The sequence below is a fragment of the Rhinatrema bivittatum genome, chromosome 18 (assembly GCF_901001135.1).
Source record: "Rhinatrema bivittatum chromosome 18, aRhiBiv1.1, whole genome shotgun sequence".
Lineage (NCBI taxonomy): Eukaryota > Metazoa > Chordata > Amphibia > Gymnophiona > Rhinatrematidae > Rhinatrema > Rhinatrema bivittatum.
In genome coordinates, this window is record NC_042632.1 from 32,151,300 (window position 1) to 32,177,069 (window position 25,770).

Here is a 25,770-nt window from a genome sequence, read left to right on the forward strand (position 1 = left end):
AATCTGATGCCTAGCTGCAGAGCCAGATTTACATTTCCAGTGCCCGTAGCAGGAGGGATGTGCAATCATTTGAAATGACAGACATGGTCAAAGACATTGTTGTTTATGGCAGCCCTCCTTCCAGACCCTTAAGTCTTGCTGTTTTGTTTTGTCTTTCAGTTTGAGTACTCTGTTCTGTACTGCTCTTGGAGCTGGATGAATCCCTGGGACATGTTACTTTCTCTCATTGTGTCCCTGGTAATAGTTTTGTGTCTCTTAAAATGGAAAAGAAATAGAAGCTGTGCCAATGGTATTTTCATAGTGGAGTGAGAGAAGGGGTAGTGATGGGAGGCAAAGATTATAACATTAATGTAAGGCAGCAAAGGCACAGAAAGATGCCATATCTGTTTAATGCAACGGAAGACATTTCTACTGCAACAGGAATTCAGCTGAACAGACTAAGAGGTCTTATGGTCTTATCCGCTGTCATATTCTATGTTTTGTCTCCTATGACATAATGGAATGACCTCCCTAGGTTCATTTAACCATTGGGTTGTACTCCCTCCCTGCTTCATCTCTGGGGCTGCTGGCACACCCAGGTCAACCTGAAGAGATTTAGTTTTTGCCCCATTGCATGCATGGAATTTTAGTTCTAGTTTCTTAAGAGAGTTTGGACTATGTTGTCTTGCATGGGACAGGAGCAGAAACCAGGACTAAATCCACTTGTTCTGGTTGATCTGGGTCAAAGGCACAGCTCTGTGGGTGCTTGAATCCCCCCCCCCCCCAAATATTGTCTCCTATACTCCTGTGGATCAGGAACTCAGAACTCTATGCTGCAGGGATGTGGGGGCAAGGCAGTAAGGAAGTGTTTTTTTTGTCTCCTAGCTACTGCTCCCGCCTCCCCCTGCAGCTCCAGTGGTTGTGGAGTGTCTGACCAATGGGCTTTGAGGAGGGCAGGCCCTGCACTTCTGTCTCCCAGCTACTGTTCCTGCCTTTCCAAGCAGCCCATTGGCTGTGGAAAATCTGACCAATGGAGGACCAGAGAGCAGCAGGCAAGGACAGACACGTTGTCTGAGGTTCAGTGGACGTGGGGTGCTGAGAGAAGAGCTAGGAAGGAGAAGAGGGACAGAAGAGCTGTAAGCAAGGTGAGAGAGGGGCTGCGAGAACTGCTGGGAGTTGGTTGTAAAGGGGATACTGGGTGGGAGAGGAACTCTGGCTGGGAGAAGAGTTGCTGAGAGGGGAAGAGGGACTGGGAGGAGAGGGAGAGGGGCAGGGAGAATAGCAGCAAAGGCTGACAGTGGGGATGCAAGCTGTGAGAAGGGAAAGGGGGATACAAGTTAGGAGAGAGGGCATGGGCTGTGATAAGAGCACAGGAGAGTGGTTAGGTGAAGAGAGAGGTGAGGTCAGGGAAAAGGAATGAGGATTGGGGTGGGGGGCTGATAGAGGAGGTAAACCAAGAGAAGGGTTGTAAGGAGAGAGGGATCATGATGGAGGGAAGAGGTGAGGAGAAAGATAGAAGTGGCAAGAGGTGGTGAGATGAGGGAAGATAATGAGCTGTGGAGAGAGACAGCTGGTGGGTAGAAAGTTGTAGACATGGAGGAAAAATAAAATTGAAATGAAATAACAGGAAGACTAAAAAATGCTTTAAAAGAAAAAGGAAGGTCTAAGGCAGAGAGGAAACTGAGAAAAAGCCAAGAGCCAGCAGAAACAGAGGATAGATTCAAACTACAGACACAAAGGTTGGAGAACTGTTTATTTGAAGTTGGAAGAATTCTGTGCTAGCTGGGCAGGATCAAGGGTCAGGGGGAAGATGGTATCTGCTCTTGATTCCAGTCCTGCAGTCACCAGGTAAATAAGGTATTTTACTGGAAGGAAGGGGAAGAGAGAGGAGGTTGTGGTGGCAGTGATACCATAGGCTCAAAATCTCCAGCATTGAGAGGGGCTGTGATCAGGGCCTGAATTAAGATGAGCCGTGCTCCCTTAGCTACTAAACAGGCCGATTCAGTAAAGTCCGCGGGAGAGCGGACGAACGCCCGCTCTCTCGGCGAGCGCACCGGCCCCTCACCGGTGCGCGCGATGCAGTATTCAAATTAGGTGATGCCGTAGAAACAGGGAAAAGGAGACGCTAGGGACATTAGCGCGTCCCTAGCGCCTCCTTTTTGACAGGACCGGTGGCTGTCAGCGGGTTTGACAGCTGACGCTCAATTTTGCCGGTGTCTGTTCTCGAGCACGCTGACAGCCACAGGCTCGGAAACCGGACGCCGGCAAAATTGAGCGTCCGGTTTTCGGCCCGACAGCCGCGGGCCGAATTCAAAATTTTTTTTAAACTTTTTTTTTACTCTTTGGGACCTCCGACTTAATATCGCTATGATATTATGATATTAAGTCGGAGGGTGCACAGAAAAGCAGTTTTTACTGCTTTTCTGTGCACTCTCCCGGTGCCGGAAGAAATTAGCGCCGACCTTTGGGTAGGCGCTAATTTCTGAAAGTAAAATGTGCGGCTTGGCTGCACATTTTTCTGAATCGCGCATGCATACCTAATAGCGCCCTCAACATGCATTTGCATGTTGAGGGCGCTATTAGGTGCCGCGGGTTGGACACTCGTTCTCCTCCCCTTACTGAATAAGGGGTAAGGGAAAACACGCGTCCAAGAGCAGGCTAACAGTGCGCTCCGTCGGAGCACACTGTACTGTATCGTCCTGAAAGTAAATAAAATATCCCCCTGTTATATCCCACAGAAGGCAGCAGTTTTCTCTGGCCCTGGAGCTGGGGAGATATTAATTGCTGAGCTGCTAGGGCTCGGGATATGCAAGTAGTAGGTTGCCTTATGTGGACACTGCAGACATGGGACTGGCTCGGGACTGGAATCTGTGAGTGCCTGGAGGAGGCAGGGATAGTTCCAGAAAAACCAGTGCCAGGGCTCAGGGAAGTGATTCAAGCTTGAGGAGGAGGGCAATCACAAACTGAAAAGTGAGTGGAGCCTGCCTTTCAGGTCGATACAGAACGTGCGCTCGGCTGAGAGCACCGTTTAACCCCGTTTGCCAGCGCGCTTTACACGCACTATTATTACCCCTTATACTGTAAGGGGTAATAGTGCGTGGAAAATGCGCGGCGACCCCCCCCCCCCCGAAACTAATAGCGCTCATTACATGCAAATGCATGTTGATGAGCCTGTTAGTTATCCCCGCGGGATACTGAAAGTAAAATGTGCGGCTTGGCCACACATTTTACTCTCAGAAATTAACGCCTGCCCAAAGGCAGGCGTTAATCAGGTACACCACCAGGAAAGGGGTACAGAAAAGCAGAAAAACAGTTTTTCTGTACACCCTCTGTCTTAATATCATGGTGATATTAAGTCTGAAGTCCTAAAAATAAAAAAATAAAAACTTAAAAAAAAAAAGCTGTCCGCCGGCCTGTGGGTTGGAAAACCGAAGCTCAGTTTTGCCAGCGTCCATTTTCCGAACCCATGGCTGCTTCAGCAGGTTCGACAACCAACGCCGGTAAAATTAAGCGTCGGTTGTCAGACCCGCTGACAGCCACCGCTTCCGCTAATAAGGAGTGTCCCTAGCTCCTCCTTATTAGTGCGGGCCCTAATTTAAATACAGAATCGTGCGCCCAGGTGAGGTGCCTGGGCGTGCGCCGGCTCTCCTGCGGAGTTCATTGTATCGGCCTGCATTGAAGGGAAGGCTAACCTGCTGATGAGAGGTGGGAATCAGGGAAGGGGTAGGTGAACCAAGCCTGTACAGGAGTGCAGCTGGCTAAGGAGGAACCTGCTGGGGGAGTGCAGGGATGGGAGGGGAACAGAGGGACAGGTCAGTGGGAAATGGGGAGCAGCGCATTCTAAAGGGAGATAAATTAAACCCCCTCCCCAGCTCTACAATTCAGAGTATTCCCATACAGGAGGGGGAGGAAGGAAAGGTAGATTAGGAGAATGAGAGGAAAGGAAGGTAGAGAAAGTGTGGTGGTGGCAGGAGAAGGTAGAGGAGGACAGTGATATGGATGAGCTGGGAATGGGGAGAAGAATACATTGTGGGACTCTTGGTTTGGCCACAGAGTCTTTCCCATGTCCACATTACCTGCTCCTCCTTTGGACTTGTAAATATACAGGGCTGGGCAGTCACACTCACAACCCACTGGGTTCTGGGTTGGTTTTTTTTGCTGGAGGCGCTGAGATTTGTGTTGAGTTCAGCACCCCCCCCCAAAATCATTTTCAAACGTTGGCTCCTCATCTCCCCCCCCAGGAAGAAATCTGCACTTGTAGCTCGGATTGCACACAACAGCGCCACGGACGGTCCCAGCCGATGCCGAGTGCCCTCATATAGTTCAGCGCTGGCCATTTCCCTTATAAACGGCCCCCGCCGATCCCCTGCAGCGCGTACCCGCCCGCCGCTCCCTGCCGCTCCCCCGGCCCTGCTCCTCCTGAATAAGCTCCCGGACAGCTGCCTTTTCTCTTTCCAGCTTCCTTTAAACCCTGCGGCTGCGGGCAGAACGCTAGGGGCGGAGTCGCCCGAGCGGCTCGGGGCGCGCAGGGCCGATCCGATAAATGCGGCAGAAACCTCCGCCTGTGATGCGTCTTACTCGCCGGGGGGGGGGGGGAAGCGGCTCCTGGCTGTGACGGTGCCAGCCTAGGTCAGCCCCCGGCAGCTGATGGGGCCATCGTTTCCCCTGCGAGCAGAGTTAACGATGCAGGCAAACGCGAGCAGGTTGTGGTTCGTTCTCTGAGAATCGCTCACCCGCTGCAGGAGCACGGGCAGGGCAGGGATTCCTGCCCAGGGCTCATTCACATTCCCCTCTCTGTAAGTGCAAAATTCCCAGATTAAGGTTGAGTAGAGGGAGATTGTTTATATAATAATAAAAAAAAAAAACCTTCCCCTTCTAAAATAGTGAAAAGAAGAGGATTTATTATTTGCCTTGCTTGGTGCGTCTTGGTAATGAGAAAATGGAGGCATATTAAAATAAAAAAAGATAAGCAGTAGTGCTATTTAAATTTAGTTTAAATTATAATTCCCTTTTTCCATTCTGGTTTTATGTCATAAATAAATGTTTCAGCTTCTGAAAGCTCCTTCTGTTTAGCCACCCCTATGCATCATGAGACTACATTTGGGGTGCTGCTGCTGTGCTGCTCATCATCAGAACCTCCTCAGGCATCCTACTGAGGCATTCAAACTGAGGCTGCAGTGCAAGCTGCTCAAAAATGGACTCATTCGATTTGTTCACATTATAGGAGCTGTGATCATAAAACCTACATGTCTTGAAATAAAACAAATTAGTTACTATTAGGACAAAATGAAAGCTAGGAATAGGGTCAAAAGTGTAAACAATAAAACCAGGAAACAGTCAGACTGAGATTTCGAGTTATCTTTTGCATTAAAAATAAACTATGTGGGATCATAGGTCCTGGGGCATTTTAAAGAAGCAACAGTACACGCTAGGGTTCACATTTTAGGCTTTTGCTGTACTTTCTGGGTGCTGAAAGCAGTCACGTTTTGACCATGTGGCTCACAACACACCCCTTGGCATATGCTGGAGTGCTTTAATGCATACCCTGTTTCATTCTCTGTTTGATCCATCCGATCCCCTCCTACTCTGATTCTATACTGCTTGCAAAATGTCAAAGGAACATATAGACTTTAAATTGTGCTTACAGCTCTTCACATTTTAGTTTTCTTTCCATTTTATTGCTTTATCAATAAAGATTACCTTGCTTCCACTCCAGAAGTGGCTGCTCTGTCTATCTCATATATGTAAAGTACTTCTCACTATCCAGGACCATTACTTGCTCTCTCTCTCTCTCTCTCTGCTGGTTAGAAGTCTGTAAGACTGAACTCTTCAGTGCCACTCTGTCAGGGATACCTCTGTCAAGAACACTCCTACCTCCTCCTCCCGCTTTCCAAGGACCTCTAGGATGCACCCCCAGTTCTGTCAGTTGCACATGACAGAAGATTCAAAAATCTACAGCACTGACCGCCACTGGTATGTCTGGGTTTCTCCGGCCTGAAAGCTTCCTGTTGCTGCTTTGTGCTTTCAGCTCAGTTGGAAATGGCCTCTATTGTGATGTAGTACAATAAGCCTTCAGTTGCAAACATCGGGTGATTATCCCCTCCCCCAGGCCCGGCTGTACCGGGTGTGTACACCGTGCAGTTGCACAGGGCGGCAGACCCAGGGAGGCAGCGGCAGAAGAGGTCCACAAGGCCGCAGGTGAACCCCATCCCACCTGCAGCCCAGAAGAGGAAGAGACCTTCGAGGCCACTGGTGGGACCCCATCCCACCGGTGGCCGAAGAAAGAACAGGGAGCTTGTTCTCCTGCTCCTTCTTTGTGCTGGCCTGCGCTATAAAAAAAAAAAATGCAGCTAGCACATGCTCTACACTGATTTCATGATGCATGAAATTAGCATAGAGGAAGGGCTAGCCCACGATATTTGATTAGTGCAGGGGTTGGCACACAGGGAAGGGCAGCAGAATGGCTCCCGATGGTATGTGTGTGTGTGTGTGAGTGAATGAATTTGAGCCTGACTGGGGTATGGGTGTGTTTGTGTATGAATAGGCCTGACTGGGCTGTTTATGATTGTGTGTGAATGGGAACCTGCATGGTGTTATGTGTATTGGAAACCTGCCTGGTGTGAGTGTGTATGTGAATGAGTGCCTGCCTGGGGTGTGTGTGTGAATGGAAACCTGCCTGGGGTATGTGTGTATGTGTGAATGAGAACCTGCCTGGGATATGTGTGTGTGTGAATGGGAACCTGCCAGGGATATGTGTGTGTATGAATGGGAATCTGCCTGGGGTATATGTGTGTGTGAATGAGAACCTGCCTGGGATATGTGTGTGTGTGAATGGGAACCTGCCAGGGATATGTGTGTGTATGAATGGGAATCTGCCTGGGGTATATGTGTGTGTGAATGGGAACCTGTCTGGGGTATGTGTGAATGGGAACCTGCCTGGGGTATATGTGTGTGTGAATGGGAACCTGCCTGGGGTATGTGTGTATGTGTGAATGAGAACCTGCCAGGGATATGTGTGTGTGTGAATGGGAACCTGCCTGGGGTATGTGTGAATGAGAACCTGCCTGGGGTATGTGTGTGTTTGTGAATGGGCACTTGACTGGGTTGTGTGTGCCTGTGAATGGGAGCTTGCTAGGTGTGTTTGTGTGAAGTAAGTTTGTGCTGCCCCACTAATCCACACCATACTCAGGATGACTGGAAATGAAAACTTTTCAGGTATGGAGAGTGGTGAATTTTCCATCCTTATTAGTTTTAATTATTGGGTGTCTGTGTCTGTTATTTGGAAAATTTTTAAAATTTTTATGAGCCCATAATTATTGGATGTTATTCTGTTCCTTAGCTTGTTGGAAATATTCTTTTTATAAGTATGGTTTTAGAAATATGATTGATTTATATTCCTTGATTTTATTGTTCGAGGAATGATTTATGAGGTCTGGTGATTGTTTCCCCATTGTTGCATTGCCTACAGAGTCTGGCTTGCTGCAGTTTCCAGTTCAGTTTCTATTTATACTTTATAGACTCTTTTATTCTGGAATATTCTTAAAAAAAAAAAAAAAAGGACGAAGCCAGCGCTGTAATTGTTTGCACAGGGCAGCATAAATGCTAGCACTGGCCCTGCGCCCCCTTCCCCCATCCAGCTGGTCATTTGGTCAGAAGCCACAGATCCCAATAGCATGGACCCTGTGACTGGCCATTAGGTGTCACCAGTGTGCAATGGCTGAGACACCCTTTCCCCCAGGGCCTGGTAATGCTGCCTCTGCAGCATCCTCAGTCCCGGCCAGCCCAGGAATCAAACTCTGGTCTTCTGCATGGCAGCACACAACACTGAGCTACTAGGCCAGCCCCTGTTTCTAACTTTAGAGTCGATTTCACTCTATTCTCGACTGATGTGCTGACATTTTAATGCAAGGGTACATTGAGCTCTGTCAAGCCTTCCTTGTAATTGCTCAATAGCCTATGTTTAGTTGCATGCAGTATTATGTAGGTGTAGTCCTTGGGCCACATGGGAGGTCCGAGCAACAGAACCGTGAACCCCAATAGTTCAAGGTGCTGGTGATATGGCTTCCTCTGGAACCCTGTCTGCATGTACCTGGAATCTGACCAGAAGGTGTCACTGTTGTGCAATGGCTGGGGACTCTGATGCTTTCTCTCTGTATAAAATGTTACAAATGGTCCTGCCCCAAAGAGTTGACAGGTTAGGTTTATGTTTGAGGAGGTCAAATGACTTGCTCAAGATCACATAGGAGTTTATATGTCTGTGCTCCAACTACCATCCTTTACCACATTTTTCATGGATGATGCAGCTAACTTGCCTGGTCAATCAGGTCCGCTAGGTAGACAGGAAAAATCTTCATAAAAATTACAGTAAAATGTCCTACAAAACTTTGCTAGTCATTTTTGTGTTGGGGCTATATCTGCGTTTCCCTGTTGCATCCCTGTTGCCCGTTTATCGTCAGGAAGGACAGCTGACCCCAGCCTGCTCCAACGCACATGCTAGGAACCTTCCAAGTAACAACGCAGTTGCAGCAAGAAGGTGCCATCCACCCAGCCTAAAGTAAAACCCCCAACAAACGGCAGAATGAACACAGAGCGCGGCCTGATCGATTTTATAGCTCACAATTTGTTCAGGCTCTGAAAAAAAACAAAAACTTTCTGGCGCCTAGTGAGCCAAAATTACTGCTTACGTTAGAGGTCAGGCTCAGCAATCTTGTCCTCTGACCTATAAAAAGAAATAGCGAAAAAAAAACCTGATTGAATGAAAATTGTAAAAAAAAAAAAACCCCTAAAAATTGCAAGTTGATTGCACTCACAATCTTTCAGCTGTGCAACAGATGACCTTGAGCTTCCTGGACTTATTCTCTCATGTCCCTGTACATATTCTATACCTTATGCAACCTAGTAATATCTTCATTGTCCCCTTTTCTCCCTACAGGTGTCGATGCACCCGGTGTACATCTCCGGTACTACGGTATCCAAACATTAGCGATGGACTTCAGAATACAGCTGCACAGGTAAGCACGGGAGGCGAATACAGGGCGAGTATTAGTCTTTTGCTAAAACAGCTCCAGTCGCTTTCAGTTTTGTGGCATGTTACAGCTGAAGTTTAGTTACAAGAATTTGCACAGGAGAGGCAAAATTGTTTGTCTTGCTATATGCAGGTAAGATGTCTTTGTCTTAAAACATTTTGAGATCATGGCGATTAGACAATGAAATGCGATTGTGTGCAGCGATGCAAAATAGATAAATAACATATACGACGTTCGTAGAGGCATAGAGCCAAGCTTTTTCATGGGCGGCACCTGCTCCGTGAAACTCTTTCCCCCCTGCCCCTGTGAGGTCCAGAAGAAGCTGAACTATTTATGACTCAGAAGATCCTCAGAAACTTGGCTCTTTGTGCAAAATTATTAAGAGACCTTTGAAATATTTTCTATTCAAAGTCTTTAAATTCATGACATGCATGTGTGTGTGTGTTAGGTTTTTAGTTCCTGATGTTAATCTAGATGGGCTTTTAGAATAGGATAATTATGTAACGTTTATTTGGGTTTTATGAAAGGATGCATATGTGGGGTTAAGTTTGCTTTTATTGGGATTATGTTTATTTTGTTTTTTAGGTGCTTGTGTCAGGTATTAGTTTTTGTTGTCCTGCTTTATACGTGACTGTTTATTGGATTAATTTGCTGTGCACTTTGATCATCTATGTGGAAACTCAGATTATTAAAATCCATAAATATAATGAAGAAAAATAGGGCAAACTGTGCAGAAAGGACCATTTCCTGCCATTTCATGCTAGAGGGTGGCCCTATCAATTAAAAAGCAGAATGAAAATATAAACAAAAAACAAACTTTGAAATGTTTGTATGCTAATGCCAGAAGTCTAAGAAGTAAGATGGGAGAATTAGAATGTATAGCAGTGAATGTTGACGTAGACTTAATTGGCATCTCAGAGACATGGTGGAAGGAGGATAACCAATGGGACAGTGCTATACCGGGGTACAAATTATATCGCAATGACAGAGAGGAGAACCCAGGAGGCAGTGTGGCGCTTTATGTCCGGGATGGCATAGAGTCCAACAGGATAAACATCTTGCATGAGACTAAATGCAAAATTGAATCTTTATGGGTAGAAATCCCTTGTGTGTCGGGGAAGACTATAGTGATAGGAGTATACTACCGTCCACCTGGTCAAGATGGTGAGACGGACAGTGAATTGCTAAGAGAAATTAGGGAAGCTAACCAAATTGGTAGTGCGGTAATGGGAGACTTCAATTACCCCAATATTGACTTGGTAAATGTATCATCGGGACACGCTAGAGAGATAACGTTCCTGGATGGAATAAATGATAGCTTTATGGAGCAATTGGTTCAGGAACCGACAAGAGAAGGAGCAATTTTAGATCTAATTCTCAGTGGACCACAGGACTTGGTGAGAGAGGTAACAGTGGTGGGGCCGCTTGGCAATAGTGAACATAATATGATCAAATTTGAATTAATGACTGGAAGAGGAACAGTATGCAAATCCACGGCTCTCGTGCTAAACTTCCAAAAGGGAAACTTTGATAAAATGAGAAAAATTGTTAGAAAAAAACTGAAAGGAGCAGCTACAAAAGTAAAAAATGTCCAAGAGGTATGGTCATTGTTAAAAAATACCATTCTAGAAGCACAGTCCAGATGTATTCCACACATTAAGAAAGGTGGAAAGAAGGCAAAACAATTACCGGCATGGTTAAAAGGGGAGGTGAAAGAAGCTATTTTAGCCAAAAGATCTTCATTCAAAAATTGGAAGAAGGATCCAACAGAAGAAAATAGGATAATGCATAAACATTGGCAAGTTAAATGTAAGACATTGATAAGACAGGCTAAGAGAGAATTTGAAAAGAAGTTGGCCGCAGAGGCAAAAACTCACAGTAAAAACATTTTAAAATATATACGAAGCAGAAAGCCTGTGAGGGAGTCAGTTGGACCGTTAGATGATCGAGGGGTTAAAGGAGCACTTAGAGAAGATAAGGCCATCGCGGAAAGATTAAATGATTTCTTTGCTTTGGTGTTTACTGAAGAGGATGTTGGGCAGGTACCCGTACTGGAGAAGGTTTTATAGAAACATAGAAACATAGAAATGACGGCAGAAGAAGACCAAACGGCCCATCCAGTCTGCCCAGCAAGCTTCACACACTTTTTTCTTTCATACTTATCTGTTTCTCTTAGCTCTTGGTTCTATTTCCCTTCCACCCCCACCATTAATGTAGAAAGCAGTGATGGAGCTGCATCCAAGTGAAATATCTAGCTTGATTAGTTAGGGGTAGTAGGGGTAGTAACCGCCGCAATAAGCAAGCTACACCCATGCTTATTTGTTTTACTCAGACTATGTTATACAGCCCTTATTGGTTGTTTTTCTTCTCCCCTGCCGTTGAAGCAGGGAGCTATGCTGGATATGCTTGAAGTATCAGTTTATTCTTCTCCCATGCTGTTGAAGCAGAGAGCCATGCTGGATATACATCGAAAGTGAAGTATCAGGCACATTTGGTTTGGGGTAGTAACCGCCGTAACAAGCCAGCTACTCCCCGCTTTGTGAGTGTGAATCCTTTTTTCTTCTCCCCTGCCGTTGAAGCAGAGAGCTCTGCTGGATGTGTGTAGTATCAGTTTTTTCTTCTCCCCTGCCGTTGAAGCAGAGAACTATGCTGTATATGCATAGAAATTGAAGTAACAGGCTTATTTGGTTTGGGGTAACAGGCTATTTTGGTTTGGGGTAACAGGCTATTTTGGTTTGGGGTTTTCATTGGTAATGATTCAGATGGATTGAATCAAATCACGGTGAGCCTAGAAGATGTGGTAGACCTGATTGACAAACTGAAGAGTAGTACATCACCTGGACCAGATGGTATACACCCCAGAGTTCTGAAGAAATTAAAAAATGAAATTTCGGACCTATTAGTAAAAATTTGTAACCTATCATTAAAATCATCCATTGTACCTGAAGACTGGAGGATAGCTAATGTAACCCCAATATTTAAAAAGGGCTCCAGGGGCGATCCGGGAAACTACAGACCGGTTAGCCTGACTTCAGTGCCAGGAAAAATAGTGGAAAGTGTTCTAAACATCAAAATCTCAGAACATATAGAAAGACATGGTTTAATGGAACAAAGTCAGCATGGCTTTACCCAGGGCAAGTCTTGCCTCACAAATCTGCTTCACTTTTTTGAAGGAGTTAATAAACATGTGGATAAAGGTGAACCGGTAGATGTAGAATACTTGGATTTTCAGAAGGCGTTTGACAAAGTTCCTCATGAGAGGCTGCTAGGAAAAGTAGAAAGTCATGGGATAGGTGGTGATATCCTTTCGTGGATTGCAAACTGGCTAAAAGACAGGAAACAGAGAGTAGGATTAAATGGACAATTTTCTCAGTGGAAGGGAGTGGGCAGTGGAGTGCCTCAGGGATCTGTATTGGGACCCTTAGTTTTCAATATATTTATAAATGATCTGGAAAGAAATACGATGAGTGAGATAATCAAAGTTGCAGATGATACAAAATTGTTCAGAGTAGTTAAATCACAAGCAGATTGTGATAAATTGCAGGAAGACCTTGTGAGACTGGAAAATTGGGCATCAAAATGGCAGATGAAATTTAATGTGGATAAGTGCAAGGTGATGCATATAGGGAAGAATAACCCATGCTATAGTTACACAATGTTAGGTTCCATATTAGGTGCTACAACCCAAGAAAGAGATCTAGGCGTCATAGTGGATAACACATTGAAGTTGTCGGTTCAGTGTGCTGCGGCAGTCAAAAAAGCAAACAATGTTCCCGTAACACACATTCTTGGTTGGGACGTATAGCTATTGTAAAAATGAACATTCCACCACGATTGCTGTATTTTTCTACCACTATCCCCATCTATGTCTCTTCCTGTCTTTTAAAACAGTGGCAACAGATGATATTTGGGTTCATATGGCGTAAACGACCGCCCAGGGTGGCTAGGTCTACTCTATATTTACCAAAAAATTGAGGGGGACTCAGCGTTCCCAATTTAAGCTGGTACTACTGTGCGGCGCAACTTCGTTGTAATGCACCAGACTCAAGCTCCTCCACAATGGGTGTTACTAGAACAAGCTTTGCATAGCGATATGCCATTATCAGCACTACCATGGCAGCCTCTTTCCACTTGGGGGTTGTTTCACTACTTTCCAAAGACATTGCAGGTTACCCTGAAGGTCTGGCAGCACTGGAAATCTTGTTTAGTCGGTGCTGGAACTCACACTTTATTGACTCATCTTTTCACTAACTCTATACTCCCATTTGCTTCATCGAATAGGGCATCACAGACGTGGTATAATGCTGGTATTTTTCGGTTGGAACATGTCCAAGCTCAGGGGGTAATGATATCTAAGGATGATCTCCAATCTCACTACCACTTGGAGGATGTAGACTTTCTCCTCTAAGCAAAAATTTACCATTTTTTGAAAAGGGCGACTAGAACTGGTACTGTCCGCCTTACGGGCTCCCTATTCGAGAATTACTGTATTAATGCCCACTCACTGAAAGGTGTCATTTCCAAGATTTATGCCCTTTTGAATGGTACTATTCAACACCCCTTTCGCCAACAAATAGCATGGGCAGCGGACTTTACACGTCCTATTGAGGAAACAGACTGGGATATTGTTTTCATAAATGCTTATAAGTGTTCCATTTCCGCGGGGTTACAGGAAAACTGTTATAAGATGCTGTATAGATGGCACTACCCTCCTGTGAGATTACATAGCTTTGCCTCTTCTATATCCGACCGCTGTTGGAAGGGGTGTGGGCTGCTGGGCACCTATTATCATGTATGGTGGCAGTGTCCTCATCTAAATCACTATTGGCCTGTGGTCATATCCTGGGCCTCTACTATCCTCCAAGTCACGTTAGACGTGCAACCATGGCACGTATTATTGAACTTTCCTGTATCAGAACTGACTAAGGAGCAACAACGGCTGGTACAACAGATCTTTATAGCTGCTCGCTCAGAGTTGGCTAGGTTCTGGAATAAAAGTTACCTTCCTAGCTTAGCCCAAGTACAATCCAGACTCCATACCTATTATTGGCTGGGCAGGCTCACTGCCGTACATCAAAATCGCTTGGGTGTGTTCCATAAGACCTGGGGTTCCTATAGCAGGTGGCTTGAGACCGTACAACAATGTTAAGTTTGAATGTCTGGATGATTACACCCCTTGAGTCTAGTTGCGATTGTATTGGAGTACATGACAGAGAAGGCCTTTTGTGACTTATTTTATTTTATTAGTCTACCAGCGAGATAGATTTTTACCTGTATTACCATATTGCAAAGTTTCAACCTGCTTATTTTGTTTTACTTTCTTTGCATAGGATATTGTTTTTTATTCATTATGCTGCCTCGTCGGGAGGGGGGAGGGGGGGAGGGTTTGGGAACTAAATCTATAAACACTTGGCCAGTGGGTCATGCTCTTATGTTACCTGCTACCTGCTATTAAGTTCACTTAGAGAATAGCCACTGCCATTAGCAATGGTTATGTGGAATAGACTTAGTTTTTGGGTACTTGCCAGGTTCTTATGGCCTGGATTGGCCACTGTTGGAAACAGGATGCTGGGCTTGATGGACCCTTGGTCCGACCCAGTATGGCATTTTCTTATGTTCTTATGCTTTTACCGCGGTATATATGTCATCTATGTTGTGTTTCTCTTTTGATACTGTTGTGTTGTGATTTACTACTGAGTCAATAAAAATCTTTAAACAAAAAAAAAAAAAAAAAGCAAACAATGTTGGGAATTATTAGGAAGGGAATGGTGAATAAAACGGAAAATGTCATAATGCCTCTGTATCGCTCCATGGTGAGACTGCACCTTGAATACTGTGTACAATTCTGGTCGCCGCATCTCAAAAAAGATATAATTGCGATGGAGAAGGTACAGAGAAGGGTTACCAAAATGATAAAGGGGATGGAACAGCTCCCCTATGAGGAAAGGCTGAAGAGGTTAGGGCTGTTCAGCTTGGAGAAGAGACGGCTGAGGGGGGATATGATAGAGGTGTTTAAAATCATGAGAGGTCTAGAGTGGGTAGATGGGAATCGGTTATTTACTCTTTCGGATAATAGAAAGACTAGAGGGCACTCCATGAAGTTAGCATGGGGCACATTTATAACTAATTGGAGAAAGTTCTTTTTTACTCAACGTACAATTAAACTCTGGAATTTGTTGCCAGAGGATGTGGTTAGTGCAGTTAGTATAGCTGTGTTTAAAAAAGGATTGGATAAGTTCTTGGAGGAGAAGTCCATTACCTGCTATTAAGTTCACTTAGAGAATAGCCACTGCCATTAGCAATGGTAACATGGAATAGACTTAGTTTTTGGGTACTTGCCAGGTTCTTATGGCCTGGATCGGCCACTGTTGGAAACAGGATGCTGGGCTTGATGGACCCTTGGTCTGACCCAGTATGGCATGTTCTTATGTTCTTGTGAAGACGGTGTGTGGACAAGTCCTAGAGCTAAATCTGTCCTTTTTTTTTTTTTTTTAGCACCTGATCCTTCCTGGGGAAATGAACTTAAGGCACCTTAAATCCAGGGCTGGTGTTTCCATGAAGCGAACAAGGCAGTTGCCTTGAGCACGGCACCTTGGTGGGGCAGGGAGTGACAAAATTGCAGAAAAAGCCTGGGGCCGCCGGCAGAGCCCATCCTGCTGGCAGCCGAAGAGCGCCAGAGCTGCCACCAGTCTTGGGTGGGGGGGGGGGGGAGAGGGGAAGGCAGGAGTTAGCAAGTCCAAACGTTGCCTAGGGTGCCTAATACTCTTGCACCAGCCCTGCTTAAATCAGATTTGGGGATGGAAGCGATGGGGGTGACCGTCCATTGGAGCTCCTTCCTAGAAGCGGTAGGCTCGCACCATCACAGGCTGCAAGTAATTGAAGGCAGCTGGCAGTCTTCTCTGGAGCTGGACATTATGAAATAGTTTATTGGGGTCAGGGGGTGAGTGCAGATAGAAAAGGGATCGATGGAGTTGAGAGGCTGTTTGAGCATTAATCCACCAGAAACACTGTCATTTCTTGTTTAAACAGTCGCCCAGTAAAGTATCATTAGAGCTGGCATGAGCGCAGGAAATGGAGCTTACTGCAGAGCAATCAGCTCTCAGGCACACTAAGCAAATCAAAAGACAAGAGCAAGAAAGAAGGCAGCAGTGGGCACCCAGCCTACAGCATCCACATCCCTGTCAAACAGGGCAGATTTCTGCTTAGAAGTACAGCACACTATGCCTATGTGCTGCTTTTGGAGAGAGAGAGTCATGACAGGAAGGACTGAAAGAAACCTAGAACGTATAGAAAGAGCAGGATCCTATTTTCATTATCATCTATGTATACTGAGATATATATAGTTTATTAATATGTAGCAATGTGTATACATGTTTTCTATACATTTGTATGTGTATATATATATATATATATATGTTGTCCCCAAAAATTTACATACAGTTGTACTCATAAGTTTACATACCCCTGGCAGAATTTGTAAGATGTGTAGCATATTAAGAAAACACGAGTGATCAGACAAAATGTGTTTCAAATTAAAGTATTATGCATCACAGAATAGCACAATCATTAAACAAACCATAGCAATAAGGGAAATAATAAAATGCTCCTGTTCAAAAGTTTGCATACCCTTGAATGTTTGGGCTGATAATATACACTCATTGATATGCACAGGTTGAGATGGCAATGAAGGGTAGACACCCACACCTGTGCCTTGTTTGGTTGTAATTAGTGTCTGTGTATAAATAGTCAATGAGTTTCTTAACTATTGAGAAACCCTTGTGCATTTCATCCAGGGCTGCATTGACTTTGGTGGTTTCTGAAGCATGGGAAAAGCAAAAGAACTGTCAAAGGATCTGTGAGCAAAAGTAGTTCAACTGTATAAATCAGGAAAAGGAAATAAAAAGATATCTAAAGATTTGAAAATGCCAAACAGTACTGTTCAAACACTGATCAAGAAGTGGAAAATTAGGGGTTCTGTTAATACAAGGTAGATCAAGAAACATTTCAGATACAATTTCCAGGAAAATGTGTTGGGATGCAAAGAAAACCCCACAAGCAACTTCTACTGAAATACAGGCTTCTCTGAAACAAAGTGGTGTGGGTGTTTCAGCATGTACAATGAGATACTTGATCAAAAATGGGCTGTATAGTAGAGTTGCCAGGAAAAAGCCATTGCTGCACCAACGCCACAAAGCAGCCTGTTTATGCCAAACAACACCTAGAGAAGCCTCAAAACTTCTAGAACAAGATAATTTGGAGTGATGAGACCAAAACTGAACTTTATGGTCATAACCATAAACACTATGAGGAGAGGCAAACCATCCCTACCGTGAAGCATGGAGACGGATCTCTGCTGTTTTGGGGGGGGGGGGGGGGGGGGGGTGAGCTACAGCGGCACAGGGAATTTAGTCAAAACTGATGGCAGGATGAAGGCAGCATCTTATCAGAAAATATTGGAGGAGAATTTGCATTTATCAGCCAGGAAGCTGCGCGTGGGGTGCACTTGGACTTTCCAACATGACAATGATCTGAAATGTAAGGCCAAGTCGACCCTTCAGAGGCAGCAGCAGAAGAAAGTGAAGGCTCTGGAGGGGCCATCGCAGTCTGCTGACCTCACATCATTGAGCCACTTTGGGGAGAACTCAAGCCTCCAGCTCATGCCAGACAACCAAAGGATTTACAGGATCTGCAGGCTTTTTGCCAAGAGGAATGGGCAGCTCTACCACATGTGAACGAGGCCCTTTATTTTCTCAACTATCACAAAAGACTGCAAGCCATCATTGATACAAAATTGAGCAATAGATGATATTAAGAACTAAGGGAATGCAAACTTTTAAACAGGACCATTGTATTATTTCCCTTTTTGCTGTGGCTTGTTTAATGATTGCTCTATTCTTTGATGATTAAAAAGTTTAATTGGAAACACATTAAAAATAACAGTCTGATGACTCGTGTTTTCTTAAAATGCTTACCCGTCTTACTGCCAGGGGTATGTAAACTTATGAACACAACTGTATATACAGGACAATCTCTAGGCTAATCAGCACCCTAGGTGGTTGAGGGATTTCCCTTTTGATGTCGTGACTGGCCGGGGCAGGGCGGGTGCCTCTGATAAGATGGCTGGCTGACTGGCTCCCTCTTCACCAGGCAGATACATGGGAGCTTCCCTCGCTGTACTGATGGCATGGTATGCTGACAGGCTAGGCGGGAGCCCGTCTTGACTGCTTCTTCCAACAGCCCTGTAATATATTCTGCTGCTGGTGCCTGTAGGCATGTGGATGTGATTATATGCTGGTACTGAATATGTAAAGTGTGCAAGCGTACGAATGCATAGTTGTATACGTCCGGGCAGGTACCGTGCAATGTGCGTCTCTAGTATTTATTTATTTATTTATTTTTTGCACCTGACGATTTTTTGCACCTGACGATGTCCATGGATATCCATAGATCTGTGTGAATTTGCAAGGTGTTGTGTTTTCCATTACTGTTTCCCTTTTGGTGCAGTGAGCTGAATATTTTCCTGCTCACTGTGCTGGTGCAGGAGGATTCAGTCCAGATGGGATTTATCGGTTTAATTGGTGAGATTAACAGTTTCCTTTTCTGCATGCCCGGTTCTCGGCATGCTGTTACAGGTCAGGAGACATTGCAACTGCTGATTCATAGAACAGCCTTGGATCTAAGACTTTTTCAGAGCAAGATGCTCTTCTCTTTATGCTGGGGTTATAACATTGAGCACTAGGAAATTCACTCCAGAGGAAACAGAAGTGCTGTGCTCTTGACACTATCTTTCTGTTTTATTCTCTCTCTCTTTTGTGCTCTTTATCAGTGTCTTCCTCGCAGAACAAGCCCCTCTTGTTCTCTATCGCAGACTTCAACTGTCACTACGGAATGTGTGTGCTACTTTGAAATATATTTATTTTTTTACCTTTAATAACCCCCTTTTAATTGTAAAATCCCCAAAATAGAGTACCATCAAAATAGAATTTCATATTCCACATACATCCCCCGAGCGAAATGCACCCTCTTGAAATCAACCATTGCAAGCACAATCTTAGCATTAAATCCAATCTACCCCCATCCTAAATCAACGTACCACATCTGCCATTCTCCCTCCACTCTCAACCTCACAGCAATCCACAACCTACATCCAGCTCCGCCCTCCAACCTCCACCCTGATCCAGACCCATCAGCTGTCCCACAATGCTCCTAATTAATTTGATGATTGGGATTTGATGAATTAGGCTAACTTCATAATTCCCCATCATCATAATGGTATGCAGCTAAAAAGTTCTAAAAACGGGAGTTATTGCCGAGATCAAGCATCTGAAGTTTTTGCTCCTGCATATAGAGTATATTACGTTGTGTGCAATTGAATGTTATACTGAGTGCAATTTCCTCAAGGCCATTAAACAGGTTCTTACCACCTGAGATATCTGAGCATGCATTGATGATCGGGAATCTAATTGTATTCCCAACTATTAACCATGTCATTTGGGCTTTAACCTAACCCCGGATAATGACGGGAAAGTTGAACGTTCTTTCTTCCTACTTACTCAACCAGCGCATATCCATTTTTTTCTGGATTACGTTTAAGCCTATTTTAGTCTAACCAAATCACTACAGCTTGCAAACAAGTATTAAAATTAGCTATACCTAACTTCTGATTAGTGTCCACAGTGGCCACTAACTGGATATCATCTACAAAAAGATGACAGTTCACCCCATGTCCCCAGATCATATCTACTACGGGTGCCACATAGATATTAAATAATAATGGCAACTACACTAATCCATGGGGTACTCTATATTGTGGACTCTATAATCATTGCACAGCACAACCTGAACTTTATTAGTAAGAAATTAACAACCAGCGGAAGACATCTGCCATCACCCCCATCTCATACAGGTTTCACAGCATGATGTCATAGCTGCCAGTATCAAATGCAGCAAACAAATCTAATAGTACAAAAAGAGAATCCTTCCCTTATTGTCTGCCTGCATCCGAACACTATCAATCAATGACAGCAGTGCTGATTCCATGCCACGTCTTAGTCGAAAGCTTGGCTGACAAGAATGAAGAGCCCCCACAAGCTCTAAATGTTCCAATAGCTGTTGCTGTACAACCTGCTCTACTTTGCTAATAAAGGGGAGGTTTGAAACTAGGCGATAATTAACCAAAATCAAAGGATCAGTCTCTTTCTTTTTCAAAACTGGCCTCACTACAGCTTCTTTCAATACTGGAGGTAAAAATCCTTGCTGCAGGGACAAATTAACAATTTACAGCAATCATGGATATAAATCCTGCCCTGTAGATGTCAGATAATTGGAAGGTATAGGGTCAAGACAACAGGTAGTGACTTTAGTGCTCTTCGTAAGCTTCTCAAGCTTAGCATGATTCACTGGTCTAAATTCTCCCATTTCTACAGGACACAGTTCTTTGAGCTGGACAAGAGGCAAATATTGAGTGAGGTATGAATAACACATTAAGACAAAAGTAATCATTCGCAAATTTCAAGCAATGTAATAAATATATTGCAGTGGATGACTGTAAATGAATAAATAAAGACTATCAGAATTATGCCTATGCTATTATGTCTGATTCATGGCAAATTTTAATCACTTGGGCCTGGATTCACCATTCTATCGCAGAATGGTGAATCCAGTGAAAACGGGGGGCGGGCCTGCGAAAGCCGGCAGCCTTCGCACCACCGCAGTGTTTTCGCTGCCGGTTTTCGCACCCAATAGCGCCATTGTGAAAGGTGGTGCTATTGGATGCGCTACTGGCGACGATAACGTTACTAACCTTATTGCCGCCAGCGAAGACACCGCCGAGTCTGCCTCCTCGCTGCCCCAACTCCGCCCTCATCATGCTAACGCACGTGATAAGCCTTTGAAAGTGATCCCCTTGGTCTTGATGTTTTAGGTATATATTTCCTTGAGAATTTTCACTACTGCTAATAAATGTGCACTGTCTTGATATTTTTTTAAGGAATTTTTCACTATTGCACGTCAGATCTTCGTGGAATCCTTGAAGAAACACAGTAGTTGGACTTGAGAGAGATATTTAATTACTTAACTTATATCAGAGCTGACCAACCCCCACACTGGTCCAGCATTTTGAAATAACTATTTCTTCATCAGGGGTGACACTGATTATCTAGGATGTCCAATGGTTACCATATGTGCTTAGAATAAAGCCCCAAATGGTATCTCCTACGGCCACAGAAAGTCTCTTAGTTGTATTTCTTAAATGTTCTCCAGAGTTCTCTTTACTGCTGCTAGAACTCAACCGCATTGTTGAACAGTCAGTTGTATCCTTGCTGCTTCCTTCTGTCAAATACATTTGAGATGGACATCATAAGTCCTGTTTCAGCATAACAGCTCTATAGAAAGGGCTTATTGGCTCTGGCTTCTACTCTTTGCTGTTGTCGTCGTTGTTAACAGGACATCTCAAAATGACAGAGGAAGCATGTAGATGCTAGCTTCACTTGACAGCCCTAAATTACTAAAAAAAAAAAAAATATCAAGACAGTGCACATGTGTTTGCAATAGTGAAAATTCTCAAAGAAATATATACCTAGATGGTGCACATTCAACACGACCAAGTGATTAAAATGTGTAATGAATTAGACATAATAGCATAGGAAATTATGTATGCTGTCTGCGGCATAATTCTGATGGTCTTTATTTATTCATTTACAGTCATGCACTATAATATATTTACATTGCTTCATATTTGTTTGAGTGCCAACTGACTACATGTAATGTAACTATTCACTCAGGGGATTGCACAACAGGTGGCTGCCTCAAACTAGCCCTTATGGTCACAATATTATCAAAAATAAAAATCTACAAATTATTCACCAGACAGAATATTAGGTTGTAAATTACCTTTCTCTTTGGGGGAATAGTGAAGTCTTTAATAATTTGAAACAGCTTCTCAGCCTGATTACCTGCTGTAGCAAGTTGATCTGATATGTATTTCATTTTGGAGTTTTCAACTGTCACCTTATATATTTTGGCCTGAGCCTTGCACAAATCCAAATTCCTCATGTGTTTCCTCCAGCTTCATTACAACTTGAGCAATCTCTTGTTCTTTCTCACTTGATGAGAAATGTGTATCTTATTGATTCTCATAAGGATGTGAAACCCAAAATTTTCGGTTTGGTTTGTTTTTTTCATTTTGCTTTCTTTATTTGTATTATATTTGTTTAATGATTTTTTTTTTTTTTTGGTTTTTTTTCATTTCCCAAAATAAATAAAACATTAAATAAGAATGAAATAAACAAACTGATAAAGGGGCCTCCAGAAGCCCTGGCTGTCTTTGCCAAGCCAAAAAATTGCTTAGACCCGGTACAGAGGCCTAGACCCAGGCTGGGGCCTCCAGTTGCAATCCAACTGGAGGATGATGCCAAACTGATGTCACGTTGGTGTCTTCCACCTGTATGGTCAGCGCCACTTTGATGTACCGCCATACAATTTCTGTTATACATCAAAACAGTGCCATTCACACTGGAGGAAGGCACTAAAGTGACTTCACATTGGTGCTGTCCTCCAGGCAGATAGCATCATTTTTCAAATTTCAGAAGCTGGGAAGAGCATTAGAAAGGCTTGGCCCAGGCTGGGTCTGGTGCTGAGGCCTAGGCCTCAGCACCAGACCCAGCCTGGGCCAAGCCCAGGACTTGGTGGTTGAAAAATGCCCAGGACTTGGTGGTTGAAAAATGCCCAGGACTTGGTGGTTGAAAAATGATTCCATCTTCCTGGAGGGCAGTGTCGAAGTGGTGTCACTTTGGTTCCTTCTACTGGTATGGCCAGTGTCATTTTGTCATACATAAAAATGATGCTCTCTGTACTGGAGGAAGGTGCCAAAGTGACACCACTTCACCACTGTGAAGTGGTCTCATTTTTCAAGTGCTGGGACCTGGGAAGAGCAACTGGAGGCCATAGACCAGTGCCTAGGCCTGCAGTGGGACCTGTGCTTGGCCAGGGCCTACAGTTGTTTCTGCCCAGGTCCCAGCAGTTGGAAAAATTATTCTGTCTGCCTAGAGCATGGCACCAAATTATTATCACTTTGGTGTATTGACAGGTGTGATCAGCCTAGGCCTTGCCACTGGACCTGGACTTAGGCCTCGCCTTCAGAATCTAACTTCAGTCACTGGGTCTGGTGCTTGGTCTTGTCACTGGGCTTGGACCTAGGCCTCATCACTGGGCTCCAGCTTCAGCCTAGGTCTCATCACCAGGCCCCAGCCTGTACCTAGGACTTGACACCAGGTCCAGGCCTCAGTGCCAGACCCTGACTCCCACCTGGGCTTAAGCCTTGGTGGTAGGCCGAGGCCTAGGCTACCTTGTCAGGCATTGGTCCAGGACTAGGCCTCAGCACTGGGTTCCATCCAGGCCTAGGTATTAACCCTGGGCTCGGTCTGGGCTTAGAGTTTGGTGCCAGGCCTGGGGTTAGACCCCAGTGCCATGCTCCGGTAGATTTTTGGCCAGAAATCTCCAACCATGCTGCTGGAGTCCTGCTTATTGTGGGGAGGGGGGTTGTTTTTAATAAATGCCATATGAAAATACCCCAAAATTTTCATATATTTTCAAAGAAAGCTATTTTCGGTTTGTTCCATTTAGAATGAATGGAAAATAACCTAATTTGTTGCATTTTTGGCATTCATTAAAAAATGCATATCCCTGGTCTCCCATTCTTTATCTATTTCTAGGCTTCTCTTCTTCAGCACTACAATGGGTTTCCTGTGTCTGTTCTCTTCCACAGACATTTTTTTGGCTATGAGATTGTTGTTTACCTGAAACTTAAACAGAAGCATCCAGCAACCAGGAATCCCTTGTTTGTGTCACTCTTAGTTCTTATTATCTTCTTCCTGTTCTACCTTTTTGTTTTCTGCAGCCGAAAACAAAAGTGCTCAGGGCCTGGAGGTCAGCTATAAGGATGGGAGAATATGTTTTACCAAATTTTGTATGAGTGCTTAATTACTGGGTATTTTCCTATTCCTTATTTCATTCTAAATATTCTTTTTACAAGTATGGTTTTACTAATATGATTGATTTATATTCTTTGATTTTATTGTTTGATGACTGATTTTTGAGGACTGGTGATGCTTGTTTCTCCACTGCTGCATTGCATACAGAGTCTGGCTTGTTGCAGTTTCCAGTTCAGTTTCTGTTTATAGTTTATAGTCTCTTTATTCGGTATTTGGTGAGAGTGAGTCTGGGTTCTGCATGTATTCTGTGTTTTTAAAAAAAATCCAAACAAACAAACAAAAAACAAGGAGGGGGCAACACAGTGATCATTCATACAGGGCAGCAAACATGCTAGCACAGGGCCCCGTCTTTCCTCTAGCCCCTCCCTTTCCCTGCAGTGCTGCCTGTTGGTGTGGGGGACAGAAGTGGGAGGGGCTGGAGTAGACACAGCAGCAGTGGACTGTGCTCCTTGGATTCCTGCAGGGGAGAGGAAAGGTAGGAGAGAGCAAGGCAAGTGAGCTCAGCTGGGTAACTTGGAATGTGTGTGTGTGGGGGGAGTGGGGGTACTATGCTGGGTGAGGGGGAGAGTGCTAGGGTGGCATTTTGAAAACGCCTAAAACCAGAAGCCTTACTTATGTTACCTTTCTTCTCAGTCTCCCTTATTCCTGCCCTGTTTCAATGATGTGCTTCTGATTTTCTTATCAAGAGGCTCGCGCCAGCTCTGCTTCACTTTATTTTCATAAAGTAATTTAACCAGGATATCCCAGGAGCCCCTTCCAGCACATCCCTGCTCTTTCTAACTCTCTTCAAATCTTTTTACTGTCTTTTCTTTCTCTTACTCCCCTCCCCCTCCCCCCCCCACCCGATCTTTCCTTAATCCAAAACAGCACAATTGAGGTTGTGTGAAAACTGTACCTGCAAAAGGATATAGACAAGAGTGGAGACGGGCCAGGTAGGGGTTCCCAGAATGCTCCGGGGTCTGCCACCCAAAGCCCGGTGACATGAAACTTCAGGGTCTGAACCCACAGATCCTACACGGGAGAGGATGCTGGCGACTTGCAAATACCTCAGAAAAGGAAAATCTAGGTGTTGCTGGTCCTCCCCCTCCAATAATGTGGGACTGAGAGATGGTGAGATGTGGGACTGTGGGACTCTTCTTAGCTATGCACCAGCTCTGCCCAACATCCTCTCTCTGATGCATCCTCTTAAAGGTACAGGGGTCCCACACGCTGGCATGAGGACAGCGGCAATCAGGGTCCCTGATAGGGGAGGCTCCAAGGGAGCGCAATCAAGAGTAATATCAGAAGTCTAATAACAAGAGGTTCAAGCAAACATGGGATAAATCACAGAAGATCCCCAGTTATGCCAGAGTGAAAGGAATGCCCGATATCAACGGGGATCTCTGGCAGTTCCCCAGGAATGAAACCGAGCAGATGGGATGCATCCTTATTGGCTGTCATAGTCTATATTTCTGTATTTCTCTCTCCTGTCCTCACTTTCCTGCATCTTTCTTATTCTCCAATCTTTGGTTTCTCTTTACCGTATTCTGTTTCTCTCTTTCCCTCTAGCTCAGTGCTATTCACTCCCAGCTCTCAAGAGCTGCAAACAAGTCGAGTTGTCAGGACATTCCCAATGAATAAGCATGAGAGAGAGATCTGCGTGCACGCTGCCTTCGCTGTATGCAAAACCCACCTCGTGCATATTCATTAGGGATATCCTGAAAACCCGACCTGATTGCGGCTCTCGAGGTCTGGGAGTGAATAACACGGCTCTGGCTCCTTTATCTTACTCCTCT

At 44.5% G+C, this 25,770-nt stretch overlaps 1 long non-coding RNA gene across 1 annotated transcript in view; it reads left to right on the plus strand.

The window, feature by feature from the left end:
* Positions 1–1,060: 1,060 nt before the first annotated feature.
* Positions 1,061–25,770, plus strand: part of LOC115079865 — a 209,390-nt gene continuing 184,680 nt past the window's right edge. Inside the window, exons 1-2 of the long non-coding RNA XR_003853420.1 lie at positions 1,061–1,124; positions 8,912–8,990. This is a non-coding gene — a long non-coding RNA (uncharacterized LOC115079865). The remainder of the gene's footprint in view (positions 1,125–8,911; positions 8,991–25,770) is intronic.